Below are 10,111 nucleotides of genomic sequence, written 5' to 3' on the forward strand. Positions count from 1 at the left end.
TTCAAGGGGAGAGGGAGGAGCTGAGACTGAAAGCATTGACTAGCTGGGAGAATGAGTTACAAATGAACATATCAGAGCAAGAATGGGAAAACATTTGCAACAACACCTGGATAACCACAAGCTCACTATTTTGGAGGGAGTTCTCCTGGAAACTCCAAATGAGATATTTCAAAACACCTGTTATTCAATCAAAATATAACCGTAATATCACACCATGCTGCTGGCGTAACTGTGGAGAAACGGAAGCCAACCACACTCATATATTATACTCATGCCCTGTGTTGAAACAGTACTGGTCTGCAGTCAGAGAGGAAATAAGTAAGGTTTTTAACTGTAATTTTTCCCTAGGTCCACAACACCTGCTCTTAGGAACCATCCCCCAGGCACTGTCTCTTGAATCAGATAAATACCTGTACAGGATTTTAAGAATATCAGCAATGAAACAGGTGACTAAAAACTGGTTGAAACCGACCCCACCACAGATAACGAAATGGAAAGCAACTATCAATGAAATTTACAACATGGAAAGGATAACACACAGGATAAGGAATTTAAGTGACATTTTTGAATCCCGATGGAAAAGAATAACTAACATTGATATAACATGAAGAGAGATGAATGACAAATGTAAATATGGGTGTACTTGAGCATTGGATTTGAGCTAGAAGCAGATGGTGAAGAAAAATAACAGTTGAAAACACTAAAGCGGGAGGTGGGTATATACATATATATATACATATATATGTATATATAATAAAGACAGATCCAGGCCTAAATAAAATCTGAAATAAAATCTGATCTAAATTTCATTTATGTTTTTTATTTCATTTTATTTATTATTATTATTATTATTTTTTTATATATTTGTTTATTTTTTCTCTGTTTATTCTTGTTGACGTTGTAGATTTTCTCTTTGTACATTTTATTTAAAGTGTGTTTCTGCATTGTTTACTTACAGAAGATAGTCTTATATATATGTTAGAAAACTCATCCAATGCTGACATGCTGCCACATCTTTGTTTTGTCTTGTTTTGTTTCCTTGTTGTTTCTTTTGTGTGTGAAAACTACTAAATAAAAAGTATAAAAAAAAAAAAAAAAGAACCGAACCAGACTTGAACCAGAATCAAACCAGAACAGAACTCAACCAGAACCATACCAGAACCCATCCAGAACCCAACCAGAACCCAACCAGGACCCAACCAGAACCCAACCAGAACTGAACTCAAGCAAACTGAACTGAAACCAGATCCAAACTCAAGCAAACAGAACCAGAACCAACTCAGGTAAACAGAAACATCACCAACTCAAGTAAACAGAACCAGAACCAAACTTGAGCAAACAGAACCAGAACCAGAACCAAACTCAAGCAAACATTATTAACGTCCTCAGGTTGGCATTGAGAAAAATCAGATGTCTTAGCTTGGATGGGCTGATCCGATTTCTCCTCTCAGTGAGTATTTGCCCTGTCTTAAAGAAGACTCTCTCTGAAGGAACAGATGAAGCCAGGATATACAGCCTCCCCTCCATCACCTGTATCCTATATCCTCACATATGATTGGCCGCATGGCCGCCATGCTGACCAATCAAAACAACGTTCTGCTGTGAGCAGAGCTGGGGCTGAGCACTGTGAGAGCTAAGCAGCGAAGGGAAAAAACTGGGTCTCTCTTGATGCGAGCCGGCTCTTCTGATTCACTAAAAAGCATCGGCTCTCAGAGCCGCAGCTTTTGTTCATGACACATCAATAATGTGCTTAATCTGTGTTACAATTATGAGAGGGCCATGGACAATTTTCTCACCTGTAAGGGGTCCCTGGCTCCAAAAAGTTTGAGAACCCCCGCTCTAGCTAGTAGGAGTGCAAACTCCCGATAGTGAAAACAAACGGAACAAAAAGAGCGACACAGCTGCACAGAAACTCCACGTTGTAGACATCCCTGATCATAATAGATATCGCCATGCAGGAAGACAGTTCACATTTTTTTAAATCTCTGAGAGATTTTCAAATACAGAGTGCGTCTTTACACCGGTGAGATTTTTTCAGAGTTTACGGTAACTCAAATAAAAAAACGTGACATTTGCTTTGTTTTATATCGGCCACTTAGCAGGATGAATATCATGATTAAGCAGGTATATTTTGAGTCTGAGTTGAGTTGAGAAACATTTGTGGCCATTTTTGTCATTCAGTTCTATTTAGGTCATTAATGCACTGATCCTCTGATCATTATTATTATTGAATTATTTCAATAAGGCAGCTTCCTGATTCCTTTGCTGGCTCTTTTGTTTTTTTCTTAGCTCATTTTATATTTTTTGAGAAAAGAGAAAGCTGAGATGAGAGTTGCCCATCATTGTTACTTGGTTGCACAAATAAAGTGAAGTGCTGTACATCTGTGGTTGCATTATTCTATTATTAATTTGCCATAATTTTTAAGTATGTAAGAGATGATTTCATTGATAGCCATAGACTACATGTCTTTCAATGAAGATTTCCACTGAGAGGAACATATTAGACTATTTAAGAACTAAATTAGGAACTAAATTTAGACTGTCATACCAGCTTGATCATCAATGAAAATGTCCTGGAAATGTCCTGGAAAATGAAAGTCACCTCTATGAATATGTATAACAGTGCCAGACACTGCCAGTTGCGTGCCATTTGATGTCATGCAACTATTATGTCGTACAATAAAGTCTGTATGAACTTCTTGTATGGTGTCAAGAAAATCAATACAACAATTTCTCATATGTTTTCAAACACAATATGGACTCAAATATATAAAAGTCAAACATGCCTTTTCTCATTTTGGTTTAAATTGACATCCCAAGAGGATATTCCTCATCTGGTTTCTCCCTGTGTCCTCTATATCCAAGAAACAGATGGTTAAATCATACCCTGGTGAGAAACAGATGCATAGTCACACACATAGCTCACACACAAGTAAAAGTGTTTTCTTTTTTACAACTCACAAACATTACCATTGGTCGTGTACTCTCCAAAGCTGCTGCTGTTTTCTGGATTGCAGGACAAAATCTTCCCCTGCTTTATTATCAGAGATGGTTGGGGCCAAGTAGCTCCCCAGGCTGCTCCCACGTCCTTACCTAGGTGATAATGTATAATGAGAGGTTATGTGATATTGAATCCCGACAGGATGAGACAAGACCCCGCCATGAAGCTGCTCACATGCTCTGCTTTTATCTGTCACCTCAATCAGCACATCTTTACCACTTGCATGTACTGACTGTGTAAATGGGCATTGTCTTGAAGTGAAGTCAGTGATGGCTCTCACACAAAAGATTGTGATCACCACAAACTTGAATAATACACCAGAGTGAGGGAAACTGCTGATTGAGGCAAATATTCCTACATAATGTTAAGTATTCAATTTGGTTGCTTTTTATGGAGCGCTGTTAGTGCTCCATATTTAGCTCCAAATCGTCATAAAAACTTAGTATGAATTTTGAAAAGTCACTTTTTTAATCTCTTTTAGAGCAATATTTTTGATCTTCTTCATATTTAATTTTGTTGTGAAAAACATATTTAAGTTACAATCACTTTTAAATCTGAATGCTAAATCTAAATGTATAATGTTAAATATAAATGTTGATTGTAAAATCTAAATTTTAAATTTAAAATCTAAATGTCAAATATAAAATGTAAATGTTAAAGGTGACATATCATGCAAAATTGACTTTTTAATGGTTCTTTACCTGAAATATGTGTCCCTGGCATGTCTACAAACCCCCCAAGGATGAAAAAAATCCATTCTATCCCTGTTTTGATTTCTACACCTTTCTGTAAATGTGTGTGAAACGAGCCGTTTCAGACTTCCGTGTTTTTGTTACGTAACAACAATATCCGGTCTGTCACGGAGTCAGAGCTCGGAGCTTGTTCAGCCCATAGACTGTATAAAATAATACCGAATCCCTCCCCTGTTTTTCATTACCTGCACAAATGTGTGCTAACAAGGAGCTTAGGAGGGAGGCATGCTAGTTGTAGGCTGTCTTAATAAACACAAAGGTCGGTTTTACTCCCCACGTCTGCAGATTTGAAGATCTAGTGGATGATTTTTATTTATCATGGATAAGTGCTAGCGCTAGTTAGCATAGCCACATAGCTACATGTTTGTAGCTGTGTACCAAGACACACGTCTACATACTGATAAATAAAACAACAAGAAACACTAAATCTATGACCAATCGTTCAGAAAGGTCCTGCTACAGGCGCCTCTCCGTCAGGATCAGATTCAGAGGGTTGAAGTAACGCGATCTCTGAGCAGCCGTGTATATTCAGCCAACATGTAAACATTAGATCAACGTGCTGGAGAGCCGAGGCACATCCACTTCCAGAGGGGGCGTGGTCAGAGAGAAAACAGAGTGTTCTGAGGAGGGCTGAAGAAAAGGACTTTTCAGGCATGCCAAAATCTGATTTCAAAGTGTTTTTTTGAGCATAAATTTTAAAGACATGTTTTGGGGACCTCTTAGACCAATATATTTTGATGAAAAAAGCGGGATATGTCACCTTTAAATCTAAATGTAAAATATCTCTGCTCTCTCTCTAGCTATTATGCAAATTCACACTGGCGTCTAGCAGAAATACCAAAATAAAAGCTTCATAAAGTGATACAGACTTAGCAACTAAGCTTGTCCATACCATAGACTGGATCAGTACTGTCTCTGAGCATTTGGAAATCTCTTTTTGGCCTCCAAAACTGCCTTTTTAACATTTTTACAGCAGGCAATCCAGCTAATAATCCATAGGAGTCAGTACTGACTATGGTTTGGATATCTGTATCGCTTTATGAAGCCTTTATTACAACAGTGATTGTAACTTAAATATATTTTTCACTCTACGTTTTTATGGCGTTCTGGAGCTAACAAACTGGCAAACCAAGAATATGTAGGCTACTTTCTATCCTCTACTTCCTTCAATCTGGGATGAAAGGCTGGTCCAGGTGTTTTCTGTGTATTAACATTTGTATAGATACAATGCTCTGTTGTGTGATTGAGACCCCTGGAGGGTAAGAATAAAATCTAAACAACACAGTAGAACAGAGCTGAATGGAGTTTGAAGCCATCAAAGCACCCCAGGCTTTTGCTGTTCATCTCTCTGCTTGTGATATATCACTTCAAGAGTCTGACTGTGACAAGGAGAAATGATTTTAAATGATGTTCCAAGCTCTGCCAGAGAGAAAAGCCGGTCGTCCAAGTGAACTCACTGACCTGTTGAAGTCAATGGCTCTCCCCTTGCTGCTCTAGAAAAAGACAGCAAATAAATAACACTGATTACTTAGATTGGTAGAATACCCCCAGAATGATGATGCAGTTCTAATAATGGATACATGGAGTCATCGATAATAGAATAAAGCATTTGTTTAACATAAGTCAACATCCACTGAAAGCACCACATTGAAAAAGGAAGAATTAAAAAAAACTCATGCATTTATTTATTCTTTAAACACAAAGTGCAAGTACCAAATCATGCAGCGTGCCACTCTCCCTGCAGTTTTGGACACGTAAATGTGGGGGAATTTCTCTTCTAGTCCATGTCTTTGTGAAATACAATAGACTTCTCACACTATATTCTTTCTATCATCATTACTCCTGGCGTTCCCATCTTGTGCATTCAACACCAATGAGCCGGACACTGCAACCACAGCATCTGGAGTAACTACAAATGAGAAATTTGTTATTACCTCTATGCAGTGCTCCCAAGAGCTCAAGGCTCAGGAAATGATCCATCCTTTCCAGAAAAAAATGAGATGCTTGAGCGGAGCAAAGCTGGACTTAATCCCAGAGAGCACACATACACACAGAACAATAATAAAAGTCATAGTTGTTGAATCTCTGCTGGGGCTAAATACTAGGAGTATTATGAAAGTAACTTACAGTCTATGTGTGCGTGTGCGTGTGCATGTGCATGTGCATGTGCGTGTGTGTGAGTAAGAGTGTGTATTGGGATAGAGTAGTGATTGCTAAAACAGCCATCATGGTCCTATTCCAAACATTAACTTGGGATTTGTTTTTTCCTTTATGTATTCTTTTGCTTTCCGGTTTAAAATATGCAACCAACTTGGAAAAACATGAATCTGATTGCATTTGATTGGTGTGATTGGATCATGTAAAATTTCACCTCACAGTTATCGTGACCAAAAAAATCCACAGTATCAATATTATCACAATATTAATGGAAAACTTGTACATGAGCTTGCCGTATAACCACTAAGCTTAAACACCACCCTGTTAAGTACGGTCTTGGCTGACTCTCTACAGCTTGCTGTTGAGAATCAACAACTTTGTTTTAATTCTCCTCAAAATACACTTACCAGTTTGAAACTAGTACTTAATGCTAGCAAATCAAAATACATGTTTTTTTTCCAGTTCAAGAGATATAACTTTTAACAGTCAACAACTATCTCCAAATGATGGAAGCAATATTAAAGAGTCTCAGTTTAAAAATATCATTAAAAATTAGTCAGCAGACTTGGGCAGAAACTCAGATTTTTAAAAAACCAACAGATCCAACTTTCCTTTTACTTGTCAGAAAAATATTATTGAAGCTGTCTTTCTTTCAGTCCTCGATTTAATTGATATTATCTACAGACATGCTTCCACCCATAGGAAAAGAAATTTAGAGAGGAGATCTCAAAAGTGTTTCATTTATGTCTCCTAGACAACAATGAGATCTGTTTGAAAGCAAAATGAGACTATAGCTTATGTCTCCTGTTTCTCATTCTTGCCTCCAGAAAAAAAGTTGCAAAAAGTCTCAGCTTAGTCTCCCTTTCAGTTCAAAAGGAGATCTGGTCAGAATCTGAAATGATTCTCAGGTATTTCTCAAGTTTTGTGACTCCTTTTGAGCTCAGGTGGAGAAATCAGGGAGCTCTCTCAATTGTCTGGTGGCCTAGTGGACTAAGCGCCCCACAGACAGAGGCTACAGTCCTCGTCGGAGGGGTCGCCGGTTTTTATTCCCGGACGGTCGACCATTTCCTGCATGTCTTCCCCCCACTCACTACTCCCCACATTTCCTGTCTCTCTTCAGCTGTCCTATCAAATAAAGGCCAAAAATATATTTAAAAAAGGAGAAGAAAATGAGCTATTAATGAGATCTCTCATTTAAGTCTCAAATAAGACTCATGTCATGGTCTCAACTATTTCTCCTAGTGAATTTTAAGAGAAACTAATGAGAACAATTTGAAACTTGAATGAGGCTGAAGTGAGAATCTCAATTTTGTCTCCAGGGACTAAGAAGAGAAAGCTTTGAGCAGTAAAATTTTCCTCTGGGCACCCTCAAATCCCTGGACTCAGTTTGTCTCTCTGCTCTAAGATTCATCACAGGTGATTCCCATAACACTCATCATTGTATTTTACAAGGCAAAGTTGGTGTGATATACACCTGTATCTTTTTATCTATCTTGCTGGATGTCCACCACCCTATAACGTCTATGCTGAACTGGACCCCTGGACCCTTTCAAACCCATTCTTCCAACTGTCTAATGCTTCAAGTACCACAGATTTACTCTGAACTTGGAAAATCTATCTTTATTTTTTGTACTCCAAACATGTGGATTTATTTACAAGACTCAGAAGATTCACACTTTGGTTTTTCCAGGACAATTAAAGCAATTATCTCAGATCACTTCATCACAGTGTGCAATTATTTTCACTGAGCGTTAATCTTTTTGGTTAAATTAGAGTTTCTTTTAATTATATCTCGACATCATTGTCATCAAGTCTTTCAGCTTACTGAAATGGTCTGTTTCTATTTGTTTTAAGCTTTGCACCATAACACTTAACAAAGTAGTGTAAGTGTTGCACAATTAGAATAATCAAGTAAGTTCAAGTAAAGCACAGCAATAATAAACAAGTAGTTTAAGTTCGAAAATGTGACTTTACTAAGTTTTTTATGGCAACAATTTTACATGTACATTTTTTAAGTAAACTTAACTTATCTGATTTTACACAGAAAGTAAGACATATTATAATGATTAGACAAAATCTGCAAATTGGCAATAAGGTGCAAAAAAAGTAATTTCACACTGAAAACAAACAAACAAAATAACTCATCATTGACCTCAGCAGGCAATGCAAGAACCTCCTCTGTACACCACAGAAGTAGAAACAGAGATAGTTTCCAGCTTTAAGTCTCAGCCCACATCACAGAGGACTCCACATGGACAATCAACTCAACTGCGCAGCTAAATAAAAGCTCAACAGCGGTTATATGTCCTCAGGACATTCAAGAAGATCCACATGTCCTCAAAGCTGCTCGCCTTTTCACCACTGTTAAACTGAGCGTGTATCCTGATATGTTGTGTAACAGCATTTATGCCAACTTTTCAGCAACAGAGAGAAATGATCACCAGAGAGTCATAAACATAGCACAGAAACAAATGTGATTCCCCCTGCCCTCATTGGAATTCACCCTCAGATCAATGTGTCACTTCAGAGCCAGCAGTATTGTGAAAGATGCAAGTCTTCCTTACAGTCATCTCTTCTCTCTGCCGCCATGTAGAAAGTACTCCAGGGCCTCAAAGACCTGCAAATCCAGGCCCCTAAACAACTTTTACTCCAGAGCCATGACTGGAGTGCAGAACTCAACGCAAAGACTTTCAGTGGTGAGGATAAGAATAGACATTGGATTTCATATAGCCTGTTGTTAAACTGAAACATGGAATAATAACAATTTTGCTTATCCTGTGATATCCTGGATACCATTTGTTGTGGTTCTGCGCTCTATGAATAGAAATTGATTGATTGATCAATGTGGGTTGGCAGTAACACACATAGACTGGGGACTATATAAGTAATGTCACAAATTTTAAATAGTTAAGATATGTGAGAATTAACTTATGTAAAGAGTCATAATGACCTATAGTAGGTATAACAAGATGAGACAGAGCAACAGAGTGGCAAATGGATGTAAAATTGAACAGTCGGCACCAGTAAAGAAAGAATGCAGAAACACTGTATTTTGTTGAAATTAATCATAAGTGAATGTAATAGCTAGAGAGAAAAAGTAATCGCCCACACAACCTGGACTGTCAGACACATGTGGAAGTGATCACAGAAGTGCTCTGGACTGGGAAACCCCATTGGATCAGTGACGCCATCTGTGTGTGTGTGTGTGTGTGTGTGTGTGTGTGTGTGTGTGTGTGTGTGTGTGTGTGTGTGTGTGTGAGTGAATAGTCATTTTACTGTGGAGTTATGCTTCATTGGCCACATTACAACTGAGATTCATTCTCCCTGAATGATGCTTAAAAGGTTGTGTGTGAGTAAGTGTGCATACTGGTGTGTATGTGTGTGTCTTTTGAGATCTGTCATCAATAATGCAAATGATTAATTTATGTAATCACAATTAATTGCAGAATATCGGTGGTTAATGGCAATTAATAGAATTTTTTTCATTTTTTTCTGTCACAACATTAATTTGGGTTTAAAAACTGTTTAAATGTCCATCTTAACAATGTAAAGCAATTCTTACCAGTGTCTTGTTTTGGAAATCAAACAAACCATCCCCACTTTAGACGTACTATTCAAATAAATGTTGTACTGCTGCATCAGCTTGGTCTGAAACCATGACTAACGGGGCGTTCACAGCAAATGCGAATGAAATCACTTGCATGAATAATTACATGTAAAGTCAAAGTAAAGACGCGAATAGACGTGAGTAGTACTCTGGCTACTGAATCTGCACTATCGGTTGTACAAGGAGCTCAGCCCCCTTCAGCATAACTGGCTTCCTCACTCGAGCTCAACATTGTTTGATAACAACAGACTGGTGTGGCGTGGGAACCCCGCACCTCTTCTTAAAATTGAGTGAATTGAGCGAGTCATTTGCACAAATTAAGCAAGTAAACACATCGTTTGCGTCTGGTGTGACCGCGACATTATAGTTAGGAGTCAGCTTCATAGTGCATAATCTATAAAGATTGAGAAATATATTGGAGTGCATATACAAAATGTCCAGTCAGTGACAATATGGTGTGCATTTATTCAGACATAAAGGCTGATTTATACTTCTGCGTCGCCCCTACGCAGCAGGGCCGACGCGGACATGAGCCCCACATACTTCTGCGTCGATGTGTCTGTGTCGCGCAGTAATTCTCCGCCGAAACGCCTG

The sequence above is a fragment of the Notolabrus celidotus genome, chromosome 2 (genome assembly GCF_009762535.1).
Source record: "Notolabrus celidotus isolate fNotCel1 chromosome 2, fNotCel1.pri, whole genome shotgun sequence".
Taxonomy (NCBI): Eukaryota; Metazoa; Chordata; class Actinopteri; order Labriformes; family Labridae; genus Notolabrus; species Notolabrus celidotus.